The 24,606-nt window shown below is 39.5% G+C and overlaps 1 long non-coding RNA gene across 1 annotated transcript; it reads right to left on the minus strand.

Moving 5' to 3' along the window:
- Positions 1-698: 698 nt before the first annotated feature.
- Positions 699-12,654, minus strand: LOC114138343 (uncharacterized). The gene is made up of 3 exons (XR_003594194.1): positions 12,642-12,654; positions 7,103-7,107; positions 699-821 (listed from the first exon to the last, which is right to left on the minus strand). It is a non-coding gene; the product is annotated as an uncharacterized LOC114138343 (long non-coding RNA).
- Positions 12,655-24,606: the final 11,952 nt, after the last annotated feature.

Below are 24,606 nucleotides of genomic sequence, written 5' to 3' on the forward strand. Positions count from 1 at the left end.
TTAAAGCAACACAAAGTAAATATCTAAGACAATTTTTTAAAGAAATGCTTTTAAAATATTTGGATAAAAAAAAATCAGGAAATTAAATTAAAACATAGAGTATATGAATTAAGCATATGAAAATTTGGTGGTAGTTCTCTACTTACAAAACCTTAAAGTAAAATTTTTAGACTTTCAGAGACAGCTGGGATAAATGACATCAATTGGTCACCAAAGTGTATTTTTTAACAGATGTTTTAATGTTTTAATCCTGCAGACAAACAGTTGATAGTTCACTATTATGTCTAATCTTTGGTTGGATGTGTTTGTGTTTGTTTCAGAATGTAATTGTAAGACAAGTTTTCTCATGTGCAGTTTAATTTTCGTAACACATTATAATATTTCTTTCATTAACGCAATACCTTTCTCCCATGATTCATCTAAATAGAAAAATTAAAGACGTATTTCATTCTCGATAATTTAACAGTAAATTTTAAAAAATATATTATTGACATGCATGTTGAAGTTGTAACAAATGACTTTTTGTTATTTCACAAATTTGTGTGATTTGTGAAATTCCAAGTGGTGTTAATTACACTACAAGTTATTGTTAGCCACAATTACAATAATAATAACCTTTTAGACATTCAAGGTGAGCGTAATGTAGTGAAGAGCCAGGATAACTGACATCGTTTATCAGTGTGAGGCAGCTGTGGCTCTGTGGGTAGAGTAGTTTTCTTGTGATCGGGAGGTTGTAGGTTCAATTCCAGATTCCTTCTGCAACATATCAATGTTCCCCTGGGCAAGGCACTTAACCTCAAAATGCCTACCGATCTGCATATCTCTGTGCGAATTGGTGAAAGCAGAATGATTGGAAAAGCACTAAATAAGTTCGGTCTATTTATTTTTCTCCACATATCCATATGAAATATATTTTACTAAAGCATTTTTTTTTTAATCTATGCTTAATTTTTATTTTGATATAAGTTTCCAGGATCAATTAACAAATACGATGAAAGGCAGAGGCCCATTTCTCTTGGCCACTCTTCAAAATATCATCATGTTCAAACGAACATGATGAGATTCAAGAAATGCAGAAATGTGCTGATTGTCATGAGTCAGGAAGTTGCTGCAAAAAAATAACGGCTCCTCTAATTTAGTCATTATGTGTAGTCAGAGTAACAAATAAGAAGAATCAAAACAGCTAGAATTTGATAAATAAAGCGGTACGAAGACTTCACTTTATCTCACCATACCCCTAAAAAAAATCTAAATAAAACCTCTAATAGGTTTTATTTCTTCAACAAAGCTTCATTTCAGGGTCGTTTCACGTCTCTATCCTGGTAATTTGTTTTAAGATATCTTTACCCGGGGCCCACTGCAAATCAAATTCAAGGTTATCTAATACATACTCAATTTGAGAGGTCAGATTTTTTTTTTCTCCCCCAAATGCAAAACCAAATTTTGTGATGGACTTTTTCTATTCTTATTACTTTTATGTATTCCCCAGATGCCCAATAAAAACAAGCAGAGGAGGACATAATATGAGAAAAATTGGCACTGCTCTTACATTTGTGAATGCATACACTGTAAGTGGTACAACCTACAAGAGAGATTTAATGAGAAAACCAAAACTAACATGCCCTGCCTCATTTGTTAAACTTGACAGAAAACTTCAGGCAAATTTAAAATAAAAAAATAAAAAAACCCGGCCATACTACTTATTTTCCAGTGTTAGGTGACACGGTGAAGAATTCCAGACAGCCAGCGGGGTGAGAAAGATTTTGGCTTTTGACATTGCAAGTGAAAAACAGGAGTAAAGCAGACAGAGGTGTGCGGGAGAGATGGATGAATGGAGTTTGGGGAAAGAAGGATGGAATGAGACAGGAAATGAAAGGCTTTCTCCGGTTTCACTCCCTGTGACCTCATCAGTGTGATCATGGGTTTTATGAGCTCTCCCTCTCGACGCCCACACACCACCTCACACGTGCCAGGACATACACACACACACACATACACACAAAGTCAAAGTCACACAGGTTTCAGGCCCCTTATTTTATTCCCTGGCACAAAGAAACACACAGAACATGTGTTTTTGTCTCTGTCTGTTCACTTTCTCGTCTTCTTCCTGTCAACCTTTTACGTATTTTATCTCAGGCTGATATCCCCAAGAAGCCGATACAAAAAGAAAGAGAAGGAAAACTTATTACTGATTGAGTTTTTTGGGTTTTTTTTCCAAATTTAGGATGTCTGACCTTGTTTAGAAAAGTTTCAGTTTTTTCATTATTATCCACAAAAAATGTTTTCTTTTTTTTATTTATTTATTTTATAGTTTTACACCAGGCAGTTTAGAGCATGCTGTAAATATGGCCTGTGGGGACCCCATGCTGTTTGTTTACATTGCAATGTACTGGTCAAAGAGATCAATTAAAAATAATTATAAAGTCTTTGAACATGATTTGATCACAAAAAGGAATCTCTAGACTTTGTTTCATCTCACCGAATGACCAAAATAACCATAAACTACAATGACCCGGATTTCCGGCTGCTCAGGCAGCTTAGTCTGCCGAGTTTTATGGCTGATACCCTCGCTCATGTGTCCACACCACATCATTAGCATTCACATAGTCGCTCTGGATCTCCAGTGTGTCCAGAAAATATTCAGTGAATGTGAAATTATATGTGAAAATATTCACAGCGCTTTCATTTTCCCACTTCCTTTGATGTTACAGGCTTGATACAGTTTGGAAACCTAAAGCATAACCCTATAACAGCACATCTTCTTCTGGGGCCCGGGCCTTGGGCCCCAGAAGGAGCAGTGAGTCCTCATAAAGTTGGTATTTGTTGGAAAAATGGGCCTTACATGGTGAAAAATTCTAAAATGCGCACACAAACAGGTGTTCACTCAGGGGTGGATTCAGTTGTTTGCAGAGGCACTTGCCTCTAAATGGTATTCATCAGTACAATGTGCTTTTCTGTGATGTTGTTAAATGTACATATATTTTTCCTGGTTCTCTGTTTTTTGTCTCTTTCTGCCGGTGTAAAAGCAGACTTCTAGTTTGCTTTCTTGTATTTTCTCCTCTCTTCCTAATCCGTCTTTCCCTCCCAGCTTGTTTACCTGACCTCTTGCTTGCCTTTTTCTCTCTTTTTCTCAAGTGGAGAGTCATAGCAAAATAGTAAATCTGTTTTCGTGTCAGAGTGCCAAGGAGACGCCTTGGCACCCTGACAATTTCCACACTGCAGGAGAGGACTTGTTTAAAAAAAAAAGTAACAAAATGTGAAAATGTTTGGCGAGTATGAACACTTTTTATTTATCAAAATGAAAGATTATAACACAACTCCACTGAGTCTCCATGAAGCAGAAATGCAATGTTCAGATATGACTCGTGTGAAATTTGAACAGTAGCCACCATAGCCATTAATGCCACTGCAGCCCAGCTGCTACTGTTTGAAGGATGTACTAACATCTAGTAACAGCTTATGTAGACCGCTGAGGGCAAGCAAAGGATTAGCTAGATTTGGCAGTTGTTTGTTTAGCTGCATGTCCCGACAAACCATTAATAGTTGGACCTACTGCTCTTGTCAGTGGCAGTAGCACACATGGAGGTAATTTCCTTAAAAACAGATGACACATGGAGCGAGGCAGAAAAAGAAGGTCTTTCTCCACATGGATTAAAGCCCGTGTTAAAATCTTGAGGGTGTGGTTCACTTTGGAGAAAACACAGATAAGACTGAAAGGATTCCATGGCAGCTGGATGTGTTGAGGAACTTTTAGATGTTTTTCTTTTTTTTGTTGTTGATGATATTTTTGTGACTTTTTGTTGGTTTTCAAATTAAAAATTGTTACGTTTAAAAGAAAGCTCCATAAAACGATTAGTTAATATGGAAGACATTCAACCTTTTATCTGCAAATAACTAAATTATTAAATATTTTATTTATAGATATATATATTTGCATACTTGAGTTATTCTGAATTGAATTTCTACCGTAACAGCTACATGGCTGTAGCTGTTATGGTATTACACAGGCTACAACACACTGCAGCGCCATCATCTAAATAAGATTTAGGTTAGAAAATAAAGTTTTAAAAACTGGCCCCTTGTTTTGTTTTAGCTATAGGCTCTCAAACTCCGGTGCTGGAGGGTTGAGTCAGGTGTGTAGAAGTAGAAACACATCTAAAAATTGGAGAACAGCGCCCCTTGAGGCCTGGAGTTTGAGGCACCTGGATCAATGGGAATGAAAAGAATTGTTGAACTATGGGCCAAAGTTTCTTAAAAGATTGTTTTCTTAAAAGATTTTACCGTTACATTGTGACGGTAATATTTTGGCAACCACAGCTGCCGATATTTTACCATAAATTTGAGACTTTTTTTTTTTTTTTTTACAATTTATGCTGTGTAGACTTTTTTTTTCTCCTCACTGACACTTTGCATCAGACAAAACGTTTCATCCTTTGAGAACAATTTCCAGATACCCAAAGGCGCTTTGTTTATCTGTCCAAACAGCTGTATGCAAATGTAATCACCATGGGAATGTCATGCCATTATACCAAGCAGGAAGAAGAAAGGTTCTCTGTCTCAGGTATTGACATGTTTTGGTGGGAAATGTGAATATCCACCCAGCAACAAAAACAAATTGACCTTTGGAGAAAACCGAATGAATCTGATAAGAGTTTCATTATCCACAATAAGCCCTGTGCTGACATGAACTGAAAGGCCACTCAAAGAGGAAGAAGCCACGACTCTAAATGCCTCATTGCAGATGGCCTTTGCTAATCCACACAGGTCCAAAGATCTTATTTTCTAACTTTCTGTTTATAAATGCCAAAGTAGCAAATGGATATTGTTGTTTCTTCTTTCTAAATTGATTTTTAGTTTAAAAAAAAAATCTCGATATTTTACATGTTTCCTTTTTCTAATCATCAGTCAGAAACAAAGTCAATGTCTAGGAAACGCACACTGATAGACCATGTGGTTTTCTGGCTGGGGCATTTTGCTCCAATATTTGTCTTTGCATGGAAAATATGTCAGGTCTGTTTTGTTTTTTGTTTTTCTTTAGCTTTTTACTAATTTATCGAAGGCTACTTCTCATATAAAAAAATGCTTGAGGTTTGTGAAAGAAAAAGAATGCCCTCCATCTAACTCACATGTGGATTCATTCCAGTGAAACCTAAGAATGTAATTAAACATAATGAAGATCTATGCAGAACTGAATAGCCTGTGAGGGCTGAAAAGAGGGACAGGAAGGTCTAAAACCAGCCAGAGAAGGAGAGGTGTAGATTTAGGAATTGTCTTGTTAGTGTGTGTGTGTGTGTGTGTGTGTGTGTGTGTGTGTGTCCACCTCTGCTGCCTGTGGAAAAACCCAATGGCTTAGTGTGGTTTCCTGGGAATACACTTCCTCTCTGCTCCATCTGTTCCACCACACATCACCCAATCAATTGCTAACCTGATACTTATGCCGTTCACCCAGCCAGCCAATTGCAGGAGCCGCCGGTGGTCATGTGATACTCCAGAGACAGTTGGCAGCCCATTTGTAATGTACAGTTAACTGTATAATGGTATTTCTGCTCCACTGGAAACCACTAGATTGTGTGTGTGTGTGCTTTCCTGTGTTGATCTTACTTTCTTTAAGGGGTTTGCTCTGAAAATCTCTCACAGTTCACACTTTGTGTGTGCATTTAAGTTTTGTTTACATTTATTGTTTTTTTTTTTTGGTACAGATAAAGAATTGTTTTATTGAGCAGTGTTCATCGAAATATTTCCGTACGCCTTCTTTTTTGTGCTCCACAATAATTAAGTGTATGCTAAGCTAAGCTTTATGATAACACTTTATTTGACGGGGTTTGATAACCATGATGCTGTCATGGGCATGGTGGAGTCTTCATAAATGTTTATGACTTCTGTCATGAAATGTCATTCAGTAAATGACACGTTTGATGCAATTTTGCATTAAAAAGTTAAAGATAAAAAATTGCATCGAGTCACCAAAATCAAAACAGCTTAGGTGAAACATATAGATAAACAGAGAGGAAAAATGACACTGTCTTCTAGATTCCAGTTTAATTTTTCTTCTCTAGTTTTTTTAAATTTATTGTAAACACTGCACAGTGGCGCAGTTGGTAGCACTGTTGCCTTGCAGCAAGAAGGTCCTGGGTTCGATTCCCGGCCGGGGTCTTTCTGCATGGAGTTTGCATGTTCTCCCTGTGCATGCGTGGGTTCTCTCCGGGTACTCCGGCTTCCTCCCACAGTCCAAAAACATGACTGTCAGGTCAATTGGTTTCTCTAAATTCTCCCTAGGTGTGAGTGTGTGTGTGCATGGTTGTTTGTCCTGTATGTCTCTGTGTTGCCCTGCGACAGACTGGCGACCTGTCCAGGGTGAACCCTGCCTCTCGCCCGGAACGTAGCTGGAGATGGGCACCAGCAACCCTCCCGACCCCATTAGGGACAAGGGTGAACAGAAAATGGATGGATGGATGGATAAACACTCTCTTAAACCTAATTAGTATTAAATTATACGGTACCGTTTCAGCAGTTCAATAAAATATAAGGGTGAATTAAGAGATTTTGTAAAACCTTGAAAAGTCTACCTGCTAGTTATCTTTCAAGATGCATTTTAAAATAATTGGTACTCATGTGCAAAGAAATTTTCCTAGTTGTAAACCAAAAACATGTTCAGATTTTAACTTACAGTTTCCCTAACATTTCATCAGGATTAATGTTCAAAACGTTATCATTTATTTCTCTAGGATCGTCTGACTTGACATATTCAGCTTTAAAAAAATCTTCTGTAAACGTTCATCTCACTTCTATTGTGGATCTCTGGAACAGGGTATTAGCTGGCCAGGCTAAGCTCAGCTTGCTTTCTCTCTGTTTTGATATATCTTAATACTCCATCCTAACACATGCTCTTGTCATGGTGCCAATTATTTGTTTATGGTAAAAACGTGCCAAAAGAATGGATTTCTTTCATAAACTAACAACTTTGCTTGGAATTAATGAATGACGGTATTGAAGCAGACTGCTACGTTTTGGCTGAGCTTGCCATAAAAACGACGTGTGAACTGAATCTGGATTCACTCGTAGTTTGATCTAAATCCAGATTGGAGTCCAAAACCTTCAGAACCGGTGCTCTAAAATAAGATGGTATGAATATTTGTTCTGGTAATTTCATCAGGAGCCAGTTGAAATCAAGGAGGTAGTAGAGCTGTGTGTGTGTGTGACATGGATGTATGCGAGCGTATTGGTCTTCGCAGGTCTGAATGTGTATGTGCACAGCTGACAGAAAACAGAATAGAGAGCGGCAGGCCTGCCTTGCTGGAGCTGCCAGAATCCGCCACACAAATTCTAACAGCATCATTATTAAAACTTTAGTGAGAGGCCATCCTGATTTGGAGCCAGTTTCAGACCCACCACCCAGCATAAATCTACTCCAGAAATCTCCGCTTCTGTCTGGCCAGCTGGCAGCCGCACAAAAGGGATTGAAAAGAGGAGAAAAATCAATCTGCCTACTTCTCTACACCCCACATTCGTGCTTTTCTGCTGGGAGACTAAGCTCACAATTGTCTCCACAGTCTCACAATTGGAGCTTTGATCAATCTCAGGGCACCTTTAAGCGACGGTCAGACTTTAGGTCGTTATTGTAAACAAGAAGATGCTCTTAATAACTCACCTGGTAAAATAAAGGTTCAATAAATATGATTCAACAGGGCAATTTAAGATATTTTATCACAGCGTTTTGCTGTTGGAGGGACTTGTCCAAATGTTTTGGAAAGGATGCTAATACTGCCATTTGTGTCTTTGCCGTTATAAAGCTTTTTAACCAGGTCCTGAGTCCTTTGGCAGCTTATAATAATGTAAATCTTCACTAAACAACACAAGAAATAAAAAGACTTTTGTAAACTTGCACATTTTTGTTGATCAATAATATATCCCTGTACCATTTTTATCTAATAATTTTTTGTTCCTATCTAAATTATGAGAAAATATGAAAGTTAAACTTTTAAGAATATATCCAGCTCAGAAGATGGCCCAAAATACAATATTGGTTTATGAGAATGGGAGATTTTTTTTCTTTTTCAATATCTCTTGGAAGAAAAAAAAACATAGCTATTCATGTGTTCATGTAAGAATTTGTAACTGGTAGGGTTTTCACACAAATCTAGTTCAAATAAAATAACGTTGAAATGTGTCCGGGACGTCTATTAGAGCAATTTAATAAAAAAAATATGGAAAAATAGTTAACTTTAACGTACGTTCAGCATTCATGTCACGTCTGTCACTCAATCACTGTATCCTTTTTCCCACCTTTAGCATCACAAATGATTTATATGTGATCAGCTCTTCTTTTCCTACTTGGGTAGTTTAAGTGTTGTCAGACTGTTCACCAAGATATTTCTAGTAGTTAACTCACAAACTAAATCCTCTCGTTCTTTAAAAGGATATTCATCTTTTAAGCAAGATGTCAAAATTATTGAAACGAAATCTGCGATCTGCTGTTGCTTCTGCAGCAACAAGTAGAAGCCGGCAGTGGCATGATCACACATTTTTAGATGTTAAAACACGATTCTCAAACCGATTCTACCGGTTGCAGAGTACCGCCGTTCCTAAACTTTGCCCCGGTTGGTTTGGGTGAACTCCGGTGTCAGGTTCACACTGTTCGCCTGGACACTGCAAGAAATGGGTGGCTTGAAGTCGGCGGTTTCAGTTTGCACATTTTTTCAGAGCTCATTTCGCGGTGCTTTCATTTAATTGGCTGAGAACGTTGTCCCTGTCTCCCTTTGTTTCATTTTCTCATCATTCATTCTGCATGTATTTACCAAAGACACAGAGACTAAGTGTCTGGTTTAAGCAAAGTGGCACACGCTCATTTGCAGCCTCGCCTACAAAAACATCTGGTCTTAACCTGTAGACCAGTGAGCTAAAAACAGCCGGCTTCTATTTTTCTCCCTCATAAATTTATTTGTAGGTATGCAGATGCATTATCTTCACCTAAATGCTCAAGATAAGGCAGCTCTTTGATTAGGAATCCACAATAAGCTGAATCGGATTACGGTGCTTTTTAAAAAAAATATATATCTTTATTTCTAGAGTTATTTATTCTTCTCAATCACTCACACAAAATAGGGAAACTTAAAGTGACACACTGACCTTAACAGTCATGTTTTTGGATTGTTGGGTGGAGGCCAGAGTACCCGAGGGAATCCTTGCATGTTTGGGGAGAACATGCTACTCCATGTAGAAAGACCTCAGGCTGGGATTTAAACCCGAAACCTTCCTGCTGCAAGGCAACTGTGCTAACCACAGCGCCCCGGATAATTCTAGCATATATCAAAATGAAGCAAGAACGAGAACGAACTGTCATGTGAACATGAGTCTAACCAAAATGGGGGAAAAAAAAGAGAAAACCCAGAAGTGTTAACTGAGCTGTAACTCGCATTATTAATACGTCTGAAAGAGGTTGGAAAACAAAAAGGTTCTGTTAGCTAACTCTGCTTTGAATGAACCCAGTTGTGCTCACTGCGGTCACAGCACTAGTTAGAGAAGAAAAAGAAAAATTAATGACATCAGGGTTTGTGTTTTTATTTTGAGATAAACACAAAACCGGGTGCAGCTAAGCTTTTTTTTTTTCTTCTCGCTGCTTCTTAGACTCACATGACCCCAGTTCAATCCCGTCGGTGCAGTCGACAGACAATCAGACCAGGGTTGGCACTTATTTCTGCCAGTCGAGTTTCAGGCTCCAAATAAGTCTGCCTTGACATGTAATGAGAACCTTAAAATGAGTTGGATGACATTTCTAGGTGGCAGTTGCCTTAACTGCAGGGTTTCCAACTCATTTGAATAGTTGTAAATTTCGTAGTAGGTGTTGGTAGAGCTGCAGCCACCCGAGGCTGTGAGATTTCATACAGCCTTGCGCTTGCGTGACTTTTTCACCTTTTGGAAAGGAGGCTTCACTGTAACAGGAACCCCTTCACCCCCCTTTACCTCTGGCCCTGTACAGACAAACCCACATCCAGACACACATGTACGGACACAGTCACAGAGCCTTCTCAACTCTGTGACTGTGTGTGAATTTTTATTAATTAAAAGGTTTGTATTGGAGGTTTTCATCTTCAGTAATCCCATATTTGCTTCATTGTGTTCCTATAAATTAACTAGAGTATTAAAATGTCCGTTCCTCTTTGCTAACAGCGACTCGGTTTTCTTGTTAAACCTTTGCAAGCAGCATTCAGTTTCTATCCTCCTCTCATCTGGAACATACGGAGGCCCCTAGGGGACCTGGGGAAAAATTTCTCTTTTGTGTTGCCTCGTAATACTTTTGCTTTTCACTTCATGCGGCCTAACTTAATACTGAAAGTCTTAATGGTGGCCACTGTACTTTCTGCTATAACATAAGATTTTCATAAGGTGTTTCCGTGTATGTTAATATCTCGTTTGTGAGATGTCTGGAGTTTTATATCTGTTTCTTGAGGATAGAAATGCACTACAAATCCATGTGCAAAATGCAATATAAACAAATTTTCCATAAAAAGGAAAGAGAGAAAGAATACATCCAAAATGTTTTTACTACTTCTCAGTTATTATCACGGGGTTATGAAGTCATATGTGACAGATTTGATTGTGTCTTTTTTTGTGCTGGTAGTATGAATGGTTAATAAGGGGCCGTTCTCAAGTGTAGTTCCATCTCTATGAATGCAGTAAACAATATTTGCTTATTGCGGGGAACGCAAAAGAAAAAAAATCCCCATTTCCCCTAGGGGGCATCCGTAGGAACAATCCATCCATCCATCCATTGTCCGTTCACCCTTGTCCCTAATGGGGTCGGGAGGGTTGCTGGTGCCTATCTCCAGCTACGTTCCAGGCGGGAGGCGGGGTACACCCTGGACAGGTCGCCAGTCTGTCGCAGGGCAACACAGAGACATACAGGACAAACAACCATTCACACACAACACTCACCCCTAGGGAGAATTTAGATAGACCAATTAACCTAACAGTCATGTTTTTGGACTGTGGGAGGAAGCCGGAGTACCCGGAGAGAACCCACGCATGCACAGGGAGAACATGCAAACTCCATGCAGAAAGACCCCGGCCGGGAATCGAACCCAGGACCTTCTTGCTGCAAGGCAACAGTGCTACCAACTGCGCCACTGTGCAGCCCCGTAGGAACAAACTTCCAGAAAACTGCAAAACTGCCTGAACCCCCGAGTTCTTTGAAGCTAACCCCCCCCCCCCCCCCACCACCTGTTTCGAGCTGCCTTTGATCAACATATTTGATGTGCATTTGCTTGATGACGCTGATGATGGCAACTGACAAAACGCTTGTTTCATAATTGGTGACCGCATGCTGTTTTTTAAAAAATGATTTTAAAGCACTTTCCAACTGCGCTGTTGCTGAAATACGCGGTAAAAATCAACCTGACTTAGACTTTGCAGAACCTCGCATGAGCGCCGAAGCGTGTCGGGAGAGTGCGCGGAGACGCATTTACGGAGAGACGAGGCTGAGGAGGCGACGGCAGGTGATGAATGAGCGGCGAAACCCGAGACGCTCAGACCTCACCTGGAGGCGGAGCCGGCTGCCTCGGGGCCATGAGCTGTCACTCACCGCGAGAGGACGCATATTGTTCCCAGGCCCTTTGGCTCAGGTGAGACCGAGAAGATGACAGCGAAAGAGAAATGCTTAAAGAAACAGTATAATGTTTGTTTGTTTGTTTTTTAAAAAACATGGCGTCGTGATATTTGGTATTTCAAAGCCATGTTTAGACTTGTGACTTCACATTCGCACTCGTCTCTCCGTGCGTCGGTGCTCGGTTCTGAAATGATAATAGGTTTGGAATTTGATTTGCAATGTTTTCATATTTCTCGCAAAACGTGTGCACCTATGGGGAGTGTGAGTGTGTGTCTGTCGCCGGTGAGGGAATTCCCAGATCTGTGTTATGGGTGTCATTTCAGCTTATACGAGAGGTTACTTGAAGGTCGAATTAGATCAAATTACTCAGCTCTGCGCTGATTCACTGTACACTTTATGTATCACGCACGTCAGTGCAGTACGCTCAGTTTCCTTCGCCATTTTATGATTGAGAATGGGGCGAAAAAATAGCTTTAACACAGAAAATTAAACAAAAACTTTCTAGTTGAAACTTTTATTTTCTAAATGATTTTCTTTTAAATGTCCGATTGCTACAATAACCAAACAAAAGAATCAGATTTCTATTATTGTTTAATAAGCCCCTTGCAAAAGCTTTAATACCCTATGTACTTTTTTTCACGTTTTGGTACCCAACTTTAATGTGTAGTAGAGTAAAAAATGTGAAATTTAAAGGGGGAGACAATCTGAAAAGTGTGGCGTGCCCTTATATCCAACCCCCTGTGTCAATACCAGTGCTTCATAACACACCGAATCATCATTGCTGCTTGAATACTGTATTTAGTCGGATATTATGTTTAAATGCCATTCCTTCATGCTCCGTATATAAACTGGTCATACTTTATAGATTTGCAAAACCATTCATTCTTTTTCCCTCTCTTTCACAAACCTGTGATATTTTTATCTTGGTCAATCATATAAAATCACAACAAAATACTTTGATGTTTGTACTTGTAACATGACAAGATGAGACAAAGTGAAAGGGAGTGAAGATTTTTTCAAGCAACCGTTGTGTGTTCACTTTGTGTGTGTTTCAGAAACGATTCCTTTAGGTTTTGATTTTTTTTTTTCTTTCTCCTCCCTTGTCTCACAGCAACAGTTGTCAGAGCGGCGAAACCTGACCTCCGCACTCCCGAGTGTTGGTTTCGCATGTTTATTTCTGCTTGAGAACATTTTCACGTCTTTATTCCTCGACAGTCGTCCAGCCCTGCGGCTGACGATCAGATCCGATTAGGAATTAATAACAATCACTGTTTTTACTGTTGAATTTTTAAAACAAACGCTGCTGTGCAGTGTCTGCTTTTTTCCACTCAAAGCTTTCCCTTTATGTCCGCTACCCATGCACATACACACACACATGGCAGCTGCCTACCACAGCACGCACACAATGGATTTCCCCATCTACCTTTACTGACCGGTGAGTAGCTTCATTGTTAGAGGTGCCTTGCTCCAGGGTAAATGTTTTTCAACTTGGGATTAAGTAACACCAAGAGGTTGCCAGGTCAGTCTCGAAGGTCATGGAGTGGCAAGAGATAGTGAGGGAAATAAACACACCTGTTAGATTTTCTTGACATTTACTTTTTTTTTTTATTCTGTCGTTTTATTTTTACGAGGCTGCACGGAAATAATAAGAGGAAACTGTAAAAGAGTCATTTTGTTGTTAATCTCTGCTATACCTAAATACAGTAACAGATATTTTCAACTAATAAACATATATAAAAAATGGTTTTTCATTTATTACTTGTGAAAAAGTATTTTCCGTCTAAAGCCCAGTAACTGTATCTGTCAAACTTAGTGGCAAAAGTGTTGACGATGACTGGCGGTGCGGGTTTTACTTTGCTGTGGAGAAACTTTGACCCACTTTCCTTTGCAGGATTGCTTGAATTCAGCCGGATTGGAAGGTTTTTGGCACAATGGCCAGACATTCTGATCCAGGATTCTATTCGCTAAGGTTATCTTGGTCTGATATTGAAAATTGTTTGATGATTGGAAACATTTCAGAAGCAAAAATGTAAAAAAAAAAAGATTCCGTCAAGGATAGCAGTAATCTGCTGTTAAGCGGTCTACAAACTCAAACATTGGCGCATGTTTTGATAAAAAAAGAAAATAAAAATTCACATTCACACATTTTCTGTGTGTTTGCAAGGGAAATATACAAATTATCTCCAAAATAAAACCTTTGCTTTTCTAACATAAGTGCTCTTGTGGGTGAGATGTGAATATTTTGCGTCTTGGGAGAAATCAGTCGACGCTGAGTTTTTCTCCTCTAATCCTGGTTGTCTGTGTCGGTGACATGTTTGATGGTTTCCTGTGTCAAGGACCGCCTGCCTTAATGTGTGCTTGTTACATGTACACGGCTGTGATTATATATGAGTAACTTTAGCACTGTCCCTCCTCAAACATGTGAGCACACATATGACAGCTGACTGAGCATAATGGATGAAGTGCTGAATGCTTCTCTCTCCAGGGTCCCGCTAATGGAGGCATTGTGAGGTAATAAACTCTACACATACACACTTAGCATCTTCCAACAAATATTACAAACTCATGCACAAAAGTCCCTCTGATGTAGCCTTTCTTTTTTCTCTCCTCCCCCTCACAAGACATTCCTCTTCTCCCTCTTGAGGGAACCATTAGTCGGGCAGATCTTTCTACCAACTCCCCATGCTCTCTCACTTGGCCGCCGCTCATGTAGCGCCTCCCCAGTCCAGGCTCTTCTCTCCGGGCCTCTATAGAGCTTGCTTGTGGGAGGCCCAGAAATTGGACTCTGTTTTTTTCCCCCCTTTAAACAGAAGGCCTTTGATGGGAATAGGCCAGGGGAATGAAGCCCTGACCAAAGCAAGAGACTCGATCATTCTCGGCTTTCACAAGGGGACTTCCAGCAGAGGGATCCTGCTGGAAGTAGGTTCGTACAATGTCCAAGTACGTGATCTTGGGCCCCGTGATTAATGCCTCAACATTTTTATGCCCATTCTCTGGCAGATCGGGGGAACTGCTGGCACACGAGGGGTGAGAATAGAATAAAGTGTGCTAGATGTGGCACCAAGAAATACTCAAACGCTCAAAAGGGTAAAAAAATAGGATCATTCTTGTTCCAAGCAGCTCCGTTCTTTGAAGACTGAAAATGTCTCCCTTTCTAACGTGAAGTAGGGAATACAAAGACTATTGTTTCCTTGTGTTTATGAGTGTGTGAGCTACCCTGTAAAGTTGTTAAGACTTGACAGTCCTGGCAGATCTTCCTGTTCTCACTGGATGAACTCTGTGTGACTCCGTGTAGCACCGATCGGGTAGCAGACAAACTCACACAAGTATCAGCTGGCTAACAAACAGGTACAGGCCAGGAAGTAGATTGCTGGGATGACAAAAAATCTCATAAGTAAGGAAATGAGACAGCAGCTCGGTGTGCGGGGAGGTGTGTTTAGCACAGACCATCATTGTATGTGACCCTACACGTTCTCTGTCACAATGAGGTACTTTTGTCTGAGTTTGACAGGTGTAGCCATACCAGTTTTTGATCCAATTAAACCATTGTACACGGCTCATTTTTTGCATTCATTGTGTCAAAAACAGCGACAAGAGAAAGTTAGATGAGTTAATCCATTCAGACCTAACGTGCCTTGTGACTTTTTGTCTGACATGTTTCCGCTAAGACCTTTGATTTGTCCGCTTTTAAAGACAGTAGACATGTTTAATTAAAAAGGGGAAAAAAACTTCCTTTTCAACATGAAAGTTTGACTTACAGACATATTGCTAACACCAACTATCATTATATGTGTTTTACAAATACCTCTGGCCCAGTGATTATGTGTCTAGTTGTGTATTTTCCACAAACAGAGCTACTAATAGAAATGCTGTTCTCATTGCGCCTGTATGTTCTTTGTATTTCTCTATTATAGAGCGCGCTCCTTTCTCAGTCTGTGTTCAGCTGTTTCTCTTTGTTGGACATAATAGTTTACACAGTTATTGCTCCTATTAACTTTGTGTTTCTTTCCCATAGAAGGTACATCGGGTCAGTGCTTTTGAGTTTCCTGGATGAAACCATCAAAATGGCTTGGACGTAAAATGATGCATTTTACGTCAGAGAGATAATCTCAATAAAATAATTTGGTTTGCTAACACGCTTGTTAACTCTGTGCAGATATTTGATGATATTTATGTACTGACAGCTCTGTCCTTTGCAAAATCATTTGATTTGGTAAATAAAAAATTATAAGAAAATACCAGGGCATTGGGGAAAATGTCATTCCTTATAAAACCTGTAGAATTTGAAAGATTGTTTTTGCTCAATACCAGCTTTACTTGAAAATGTGTCATATTTTGCATCATGTAGACAACACTTATTCGGATCCCTTGTATTGCTACTGTCCTAATAAGATCTTAAAAATATGATGGCTATAAATTTAAATGTCATGACAATGTTTCTTATAAAAATACCAACATTCTAAACATGAAAATGGAAGTTATACTTCATATTAACCACCAATCCTTCCATTAGTGATTCATATGAGATTAAATTAATCCTCTTTTTTCATACAGTCTCCATAAATCCCCAGCCAAAGCGTTTACTACGTCATGCACCAAAGTGCATGTTTAATATTCAATGTAGAAACACAAGATGTAATTGTTACCTTGTGCAGGTGTTTTAACTGTTTCTGCTGCAAATATTTAATTACTAAAAACCAAACTGTGTGTGTCAGTTTTTCTATCACCTGATTTACCCTCTCGGTTTATGGACATCCTATTACTTCAAAGTCTCCTAAAGCCGCTCTTAATGTATCTGTTTCTTCTCAACAAGCTGCCTCTTGATCTGAAGTCTGCTGGTTGCTTTTAAAACCAAAATTAAAGCCTGTATCCTTTGGTTTGAACTCCTCATGTACTGTAATTTATAGCACAATTTACTACATCGGCTCCCAGATTATGATGCTTTAAGGTCATATTGCACTATGGGGATGCATTGCAAATCGGATGTGGGCTTTGTTGAATAAGAATCAGTATTTATTACTCTTTTATGTTTTACTAACAATGTCATAGCTTTACATTATTCTGTTCATATATTAATCTTTTACCTTTGAATAACTTTGAAACTTGTAGTTTTGTTCCTTTGTCGATGTTACTGACAAATTAGACAGATAGTTCAGAAGCTAAGATTTATGGCTTGTGTGTCCTATTCTCGCTTTTTCCGTCTTGTAACTCTCGGAACTTTTCCTATGTGTCTAATCTTTATTTATCCACTGTACCTTCAAAAATCCACCTGTGCACCCAACACACATGCTCACACACGCCAACACGCCCTCACACACACACACGCACACGAAAATTAAAACAAGCATGATTCTGACAAGTTCACTCACCCCAAAAGACCGATCAGCACTCCCAGTTATCTCCTGAACGGAGGAACTAAAACGCCCTGAAGTGTTGAACAGCTTATTATGAGAGCATTTTCCACATTCCAGTTTTGTCATTTAAAACCTGTTGTTTACAATTTAGCTTTGTGAGAGCTGATCCATTTAGCCACTGCGGGCTAAATGTGTGTGAGTCCATCTCATAGAACACGTTGAAAACTCACTTTATGTGTGTATTTCTTGGCTGTAAGGCGTAGCATCCCATTGGCAGGTTGAAATTGTATTCATGTGCTTTGACTAAGCTTAATGTTGTCTTTATCAGTCAGGATCCAGAGCAACACGGCTAAGTATAGATGGTAATTTGGGAGACATGTACTCCTGAAGTTAAAAAAAAATGTAAACAGTGTAATAGAAATGATCTTAAATAACTCAAATTGTTAACATGTGCGTTCAAGCATGTTTGACACCGAGTTACTGTCTTTTGCTGAAAATGTAACAAAAGAGCTAAAATTTGAGTTCTAAAATGCCTTAACTAATATTTAAAACTATTAACATCTTTGCAATATTTCAGTCCTACATTTACAAATTGATCTATTGTGAGAAAAAAAAAAAGAAACACTTTCCTGACTGATTTTGTGTAACTTTGATGCTTTCCAGTAAGTACAACCTGTTCTTTGGAAGCTTAAAAGAAAGCAAAACATCAAAAATATTTTTTTTCCATCCCATTTTTGAGGGCTGTGATCAAAAACGCTGTAATATCTACGCTTCACCAGCAGCTGGCAATAACATTGATACCTAATCCACCAAAACATGAAAGATGAGACTGAACAAGACTAACTAGAGCAGGGCTGAAATATAAACTTGCATAAGCAATTGCAACAGCTTTTCATATTCCTCTCAGTTTGTTTACCTTTGTATCTTTTGTTCGAAATTTAATGGAGACAAATGGAACAAAGTGGATTTAAACTTATTATGTTTTCTGGTATACATATCCAATTCACGCGACACACTAAAAACGTAAAAATTCTCCGTTTTTATCACCATTGTTGCATTTAGACTTTTCCAGATCGGAGAAGTCTCTTTTTAAAATATTTGAGTTATTGTGGAAAAAGTAGGCTTTTTAAAAATTATTTATTAGTTCTGGACCTGCTCCACAAATTTGTGTTTGTGTTTCGCTGAATTAAATCCACTCATTAGAAAAGAGCATGAAATTATCCCTTTTAAATGACACAATACTCAATTTTTCTGTGTTTTATGAATCGACTTCCTGGTTTAAGGAAGGCAGACTGACTCAGAGGCAGCTGGGGAATTTGAAGCTGGAAGTAAGAAACAAAAGCGTACAGAACAGCAGAAGTAAGGAAATATAGGGTTTCAGAGTCAAATTCACATTTTCCACGACACTGCGCTTCAGTTCAAGACCTTTTAACCTGGCCTTAAGGAAGTGAGCCGCACCTGTTTCCAAGCTGGGAAGAAGCGGGGAGGTCTAGTCTCTTCAAGTCTGTACATTGGCACTCCCTTGTTTGTCATGTGTGCGTTTCAACAATTTCAATAATAGGAACACCTCTGAAAATAACTCCAAGGAATCTTGACCTGCTCATTATGAAAACCATCAAAGCCGTATAACTTTATATACAGAAAATCACTGCTTCCCGTTCCCCAGTGATGTAGGTTATATTTAATTTCAGTAGAATCAGCAAACAACACATAAATTATTAATACAACATACTGTTATGCCTGGACAAAAACCTAATTTTACCAATGAAACCACAGACATGACTGAAGGCCGATCGATACATCCGATTTTTCACATACAAACTGAAGATGCGGTGTAGTTAGCCAACATGTAAACATTAAAAAAGGTTATGTAGCTTTCAATAATGGACAAATAAAGCAGAAAACAAACAGTATCACAGACATTAAAAAAATTTAGTTTCTTAAAAATAAATAAATCCTATGTTGACTTGTCTTGACAACAGGATCAAAAGTAGTGATTATCAAAAGCTTTTAATGTATAAAGTCAACTCTCTGCCATAGAATACCTGAATAACAATCATCTGTCATCAGTCCAGAAAAAAAAAGATTTAACGATTGTTGTCGAGGATTTGGTCAATGCCAACGTATTCAGCAGTAGCCATGTTCAGTTTGTTCTTCTGGTCATTTTTCTTTGGTGATCAACCAGCATCTAAAGACTAGGTTACTATACAGTAGGTTCCACCTAAGTTCTGCTGTAATTGTCAGTTTCAGTCTTTCCTTTACAACTAAGCATAGAAGTATCGGAGAGGCATCCTGCTCATTTGTTGTGTCTCATGTTCGTATCTCATGGAGTTGTCTGCTGAGGGATATTTTCTGTAAGCCCACAGTAGAACGGAGGGTATGCACGGTGTGGGTCAGAGATGGACTCAACAGGGACGTCCAAGAGGTTTACAACTTCACTGTTCTAGACACAGAAGCTTTGCTGACCTTTTGTAAGTCGCTCTCAGACTTTTAACGATTTGATCATTTCAGCTTTTCCTGTTCATCTGCTTCATAGACCAAATATCAACAAACACTCTGTCTGTCTGCCTAGTCAGCTAAAAAGAGGCTCTTTTTGTTTTGATGGGGGTTTTTTGGCTGTAGTGGCATTTATTTATTTATAGCTTGACAGGAAGAAGGGCAGAGAGAGAGAGAAGGGGAGGAGATGCAGTAAATAACCCGGGTCCTCAGCTGCGTTGAGGATTGTAGCGTCTGTATTTGGTGCACTTGCTCTACCCCTAACCCACCTGGTGCTCATGAGAGAGCCTCCTCTGCAGGCTTACTGTCCAGTGACTCTCTCTGTCATTGGACAGAGAGAGTTATGTCTCTCTCTCACTGGACAGAGAGTTATGTCTCTCTGTCCAGTGATCCAATAGACATTGCCAAGAGAATAGCAATAACATGCCTGCATTCTTTCAAATTTAAAGTTTGGTTCACAGAGGATCATGGTGTGGAACTGTTTTTGGGAGTATAGCCCCTTGATTGCAGTTAAAGGAACTCATATTATCGTGACACAAACATTTCAGACAATCTTCTGTTCCCAAGTCTTTGGGAAAAGTTCAGGAATGGTCCCTTCCTGTTCTAAAGTAACTGTGTACCAGCGAACGAAGCAAGGGTCACGAACACATGGATGAATCCATTTGGTGTGGTAGAACTGTTTTGCACAGAGCCTCGACCTGACAGAACATCTTTGGGATGAATCAGAGCAGAGACTCTAAACCAGGCATTCTTGGCCGATGTTGGTGTGTGAGCTCACCAAGTGTGCTTCATCTGGAAGAATGGCCAAATACCCCCATAATCACGTTCCTGAACCTTGTGCAAAGCCTTCTTGGAAGAGCTGAAGCTGTTAAAACTGCACAGTGTGAGCACCAAGGATTCCAATAAGTAAATTATCCTAGAAGTAATACTGCTATAACTTTAGCCTGGCAGGGGAGCCTGTCCACTGAGCAGCTGCTCTTCCTTCAACCATTTCTGTTTCCTTTTGTACGCTAATATTTTGCCTCTCTCTGCACGTTGTCTCTCACCTCTTGTGTCCATAATCACATGGGTCTCAAAAAATGAAAACTATCCTTCAGTACTTGGGGCTGAATTACGGTGAAGATGCGGTGGAATTCCACCAGCTTCCTTAACTGGAAAACGTTTGTCATTTTAACTTTCACGACTAATGAGATGGTAGAGACCCGGATGATATTTGGGTTAAGTTAGAATTGAAGGTTCTAACCGACTTAAGTCTTTTAGTCTTTTGGATATAGACTTAAATCTAGATCTAAAACTCTCCAGGATGACTGCAATTCTGAATTGCTACGATACGAAAATAATCTGCATGTATTTACATGGAATTACAGTTGGGTGTTCCAAAAGCTATCGGAAATAAAAATTTAATTGAAGTCTACAAGACAGAGCGTTCCCTCCGGGGTTTGGCTTTGCCTTGCGTGAAAAACTACTCGGCCCCAACTTTGATCGGAGTTAATAGTGTGAACGCACTCCGTGCCTCTCTCCTAGCCGACGCATACTTTACTCTTTATCAACATTGTGGCTTTTAATGTGCTAAATTTTATCGCTCGTGTTCAGTAAACACGTTTCTCGAAAACGCGTGACGTAAACGGATATGGTGTAGGTACATGAGCGATCGCTTCCAGCACCATCTGTGCCTCTTCCCTCTCAGTTTTCTGAGTGCTGGCGTGAAAAGGTGAGCTAAGAGGTGACAGAGAGGCGAAACACTGCAAAAGGGTGAGAAAGCGAGGCCCTCGGTGGAAGCCGGTGTTCCTGTGCCCCGGGGCGGCGTGTTGGCGTGAGTGCGTGTCTATGCGTGTGTGTGTTTGTAGGTGTGGATGCCCAGGGCAGGAGTATTAGTAACAGGATACGGCTGCAGCAGAAAGCTGGAAACTTGTACCTCCTTATCTAGAGGGCAAGTGAGTCTGTGTGTGCTGTTTTTTTTTTCCTTTTTCCTCATTCATCCCTGATTCTGATGATAACATTCACCTTGTGTGGGGGGGTGTGTGTATGTGAGACGGAGAAAGTCTCAGCTTTCTGTAAATTCTCCCCTGATATAACTTTTGGAACACAGGCAGACCTCGACAAGGATTTGAAGTTTTATTTGAGCTCTTTTGATTGGGAAAATTGTATGAAATATGAAATGTACACTTTAATAGAACACTGTCAGTTTGCTGGAGAGTGATTTCATTATTTGAAAAACAAATCAGGTGTTAAGGTTGGATACAGAATACGTGTATCTGTTGTAGAGATATCGGTTTCTTCTAGGATTGAATGACGATAGCAAAACTTTGCCTTCTGTTGCTATTATGATTTGCAACGATGCAAACAAAGAAATTATGTGTTTTAGGGAGGAAGAGGTACTGTTTGATAACTACAGTCAGTTGGAATGTATATAGGATTGAGTTGATCTTTATTTTTTTATTTGTATAGTCCCCCGGAACAACATTGTTATAAATTGGCGCTACATATAATTGAACTGAATTGAATTGAATCAGTGGATAAATGCTGTGGTGCTCAGATGAATTTTGAATTCTCACTGCAGGATTTCACAAAATTACTAAATAGCGGTGTTTTAAAAGCAGCTAAAAACGCTGCATTGCTTCATTATGAACATCCAGTTCACTAACATAAAATGGGACCATGAGGACATTTAGACAAACATGTTATTGTAAATAAACTCAGCACAAAAAAGTGAGTTTTAACTTGGTATCTTGAATTTAGTTAGCAAAATTGTGGGTGGGTGATGATGACATGGAATGGAGGTGGTCTGACGGACGTTTTATCTGAATAATGCAACTCAACCGGGACAGAACAAGATGGAGGTGAGATGAAGCCATGGCTAAATGGGCGATACAGATATCGCAAGAAAAAAAATACTTAAAAGCTTTTTATGAAATATTTGAGCAATTAAAGTAGCCAAGGGTTCAAGTAAAATAACAGATGTAATAATGATTGAAATCAATCATATTCCTGTCATGTTGGTATAAATTTGACACAAAGCACAATCCCAAAGTTTTGTGTCCATAAATCTGGTCTGTGTGTGTGTGTGTGTGTGTGTGTGTGTGTGTGGGCGTGTGTGTGTAGGGGTGTGTGTGTGTGTGTGTGTGCTGCAGCCCATTCTTGTATTCTTCCATATTTGGAGAAAAAAAAAGATGTTTAAAGATTTGTTGTTGGCTCAGATCTGTATATTTGATCATACCTTCTCATCTCCACTTCCTCTTACTCTCCCCTGTGTTTTTCAGGAGTTTTAGGTTCTGTCTGTTTTTCTCTTGTCTTCCTGAAAAGGTAAGATGATCCCTGTTGTGTTTTGCTCTGCACAGTACTGGGGGACATTGGGCTGGTGCAGGAGAAAACATAAGGGCACATTGAGAAAGATAAAAATCTGGTATGTGTAAAGTCACATAGTTAATTACTGTATAATGTGTTAAGAGTCAGGAAAAGCCAGATTTGTATGTTTTTTGCTGCGTTAGATAAAACTGACAATCCTTTACTGAATTGATTAATGTGAAATGATCAAACAGCTCTGGTTAAAGTACAAATGTTATGCTGATGAAACTGTGCTGTATTTACCCATAAAGTGTATGCCACTCACTCTTGATAGCGTTCATGTTGCCTCCCATATTAATATAAAGAGCCCCTTTGTTATTTTTGTCCAGCCCATGTCCTTTAAAATAATACATGCAAGAAGACTTTATATCCTCACATGTACTACACTGGATCAACTCAGTAGAGTGGACTGTGAGGCATAAATGCATCTCAAAGAAGAGCTAAAGGGAAAAAAGGGCAAAGCCGTCAAATCAGTGAACCAGACATTAGAAAATCACAACAGAGGAAAGCAAGGCCTCCTGAACCGCATCAACATGTGAGCATTTATAGAAAGTGCATGTTAGCATAGACAAACCTCTTTAAAGGAGGTTTTAGAGTACATTCACACCAGCTTTGTTTAGTCCGCTTTAACTGAACTCTAGTCCGTTTGCCTAGATAGTCTGGTTCATTTGGGGAGGTGTGAATGCGCAATCAAACTGTGATGTGGACTAAAGAAGCGAACTCCGGTCGGTCTAAAAACCTAGGTCTTGGTTCTATTAAAGTGAACTCTAGGGCAGATTGAACACATGTGTGGATTAGACCAGAGACTGCTCCAAAAGCAGGAAGTGGACTATTGCGCAGGGCATTCTGGGTATATGCAACCAAAAACACAATCAAGATTCTATCGCTAGAGGGAGAAATGGCTTGTGATCTTTTGGCAAAGACGAAAGAGAAGTCCTACAATCGATAAAATTTGACGCCTCTCCATTTTTGTTTACACTTCATCAAGAAGAAAGTTGAGCTCATGTTTTCTTCAGAGGTTTTTGTGTTGTTTCCTTCAGTGTTCCTCGGTGCGGCACCATCGGCGTTTCAATTACTGTGGTTCGTTTGACACAGTGCGGCGTGAAAGCACACCGTGTCCCCAATCAAACCAAGTCTACTGGGCTATCAGGTGTGGGGTTTTTTTCTCCACCATCTCTTCAAATGATGTTTACTATATGAAATTGTTGTTATACATTTTTAGAAAGATACAGGACTTGCACTTGACATGCACGTTGTTTAAACTTTCCTTGAACATGTAAAGCATTGACGGCGTTCATGTAAATCTTTAAAGCTTAAAATATAAAGGTTTCTACTGTGAATAAACTAGATCTATAAACCTAAACGTTTTATCAAATCTGTCTATAAATTGCTTGTATTTTGCAAAGGAAATGTGCAGGTAGAGCACCAAAACAGGCTTTAGCCCACAGTGAGCAGGATCCAGGTGTGGATAAAACATTCAAAGAGAAAGAGACATCCTTTATGAGAAGTTATCTTCTCTATTTTATGTGTTCTGCATGTTCAAAGCTAGTCAACTACAGCTTTTAGCAAATGGGCTCTGACTTTACAGGCCAGTCTGCCCGCATCCATTAATTTTCCTGCCATTTTTTCCCACTCCACAGTATTCCTCTTTGCCTAAAGTCCTGCCAATGTATCGATCATCACAAGTCCTCCGCCCTCGCGTCTTTATTTTCCGCCCTCTGCCCTTCTCTCGTCGGCAGCAGGTGCCACCTGATACGGGAGTCGGGTCGTCCGACGGCTGTGTGAGACGGAGTCGTGAGTCATGCTTCT

The sequence above is a fragment of the Xiphophorus couchianus genome, chromosome 22 (assembly GCF_001444195.1).
Source record: "Xiphophorus couchianus chromosome 22, X_couchianus-1.0, whole genome shotgun sequence".
NCBI classification, from domain to species: domain Eukaryota; kingdom Metazoa; phylum Chordata; class Actinopteri; order Cyprinodontiformes; family Poeciliidae; genus Xiphophorus; species Xiphophorus couchianus.